Source organism: Orycteropus afer, unplaced genomic scaffold (genome assembly GCF_000298275.1).
Source record: "Orycteropus afer afer isolate SDZICR_OR568_19922 unplaced genomic scaffold, OryAfe1.0 scaffold00919, whole genome shotgun sequence".
In the NCBI taxonomy this organism is placed as follows: Eukaryota; Metazoa; Chordata; class Mammalia; order Tubulidentata; family Orycteropodidae; genus Orycteropus; species Orycteropus afer.
Window position 1 is genome coordinate 88,471 of NW_006922506.1, and position 1,386 is coordinate 89,856.

The window sequence follows — 1,386 nt, forward strand, 5'->3', positions numbered from 1 at the left end:
TCAAACACTAGGGGCCCATCACTTTCTGCCAGGTTCATACAGCTGCAAAAACCCCATACTCCAGGTCCCTCCATGCCAAAAATCTGTCCTGGTATAGCAGCCCTGAACCACCCCATGAATTCATCCCAGGGCCCGCCCACCTGTGGCATGCTTCCTTCTCTGTTCCCAATTCAGCAGCATCCCAAGTCCCAAGCCAGAACAGTCTCTGCTCCACTTCTCAGAAATGCCACCCTCCTACTTAGCAGTGGTCACAAATTTACCAATAAAAGTAGGTGCTGAAGGTTGATCCATGGATTGGTCACAAGTCCTCCAGTACATTCTCTTCACTGCCCCAGGGAGCCCTCTGATGCCCCAGCTCACCAGCCAATCTGCACTCTGCAGGGCAGGTTTGTTTATTTTTATTCTTTCCAGCTGTTTACCCTGCCTCTCCCTCCTTTCTTCTCCTACTCCCCTCAGTTTGGCCTTCTCTGACTTAATGAGCTGTTCAAAGCACCAGAATCCCCGCTTCAAATTGCTACACCTAGTTTTTCAGGCATTAAGATGCTAGAGGAAACCAACATGTGGGCTACAGATAAGACGCCATCTTCCTGACCCTGAAATCTGACAACTTTAATCTTTTCTCCATTTGTCATGATGTTCCTTATTGGTCCAGTTGTGAGTATTTTTGTTTTCTTTATGTTGAGGTGTAATCCATACTGTAGTCTTTGATCTTCATCAGTAAGTGCTTCAGGTATTCTTCACTTTCAGCAAGCAAGATTGTGTTATCTGTATATCACAGGTTGTCAATGAGTTTCCTTCCAATTCTGATGCTTCATTCTCCAATAGTCCAACTTCTCAAATTATTTGCTTAGCGTACAGATTAATTATTGCCAAGTGTGTTAATGGTGAGTAACTTCTCAGGAAAAAATTGAATCCCTGAGCTGGGTAGTCAACTGATAAGCATCAGACTTTCACTCTGAGGGTCCAGATTTCAAGGGGAGGCTCAAGATTAATAACCCCTTCAACATAACACAAGCATCTATTTCTAACTTTTATTAGAAGCCATTTGATACCTAGATTTCTCCAGAGAAACTTATCCCATCATTTGCCGTGAGCTCTTCCAGTGCTCGCATCCTTTTTTGGCCACCATCTACCAGTCCTAGAGAAAGATCCAGGAAATCCAGGATCACAATAATGTCAGTAACAACTCTTCAAATAATACTTTATTACTGCTATTTAGGTGCTGCAGACCAGCACAGCCACTGGATTCGGCACTAAGCCTGAGGAAGACTTGAGGTGAATAGGGAGTCGGCGATTTGGCTAACAGATTACAAACAACTCAAAGGCTGAGTGTATCTGAGAGCGTTTATTGCCTTTAGCTACATGTTTTTATAGTATAACCAGTTC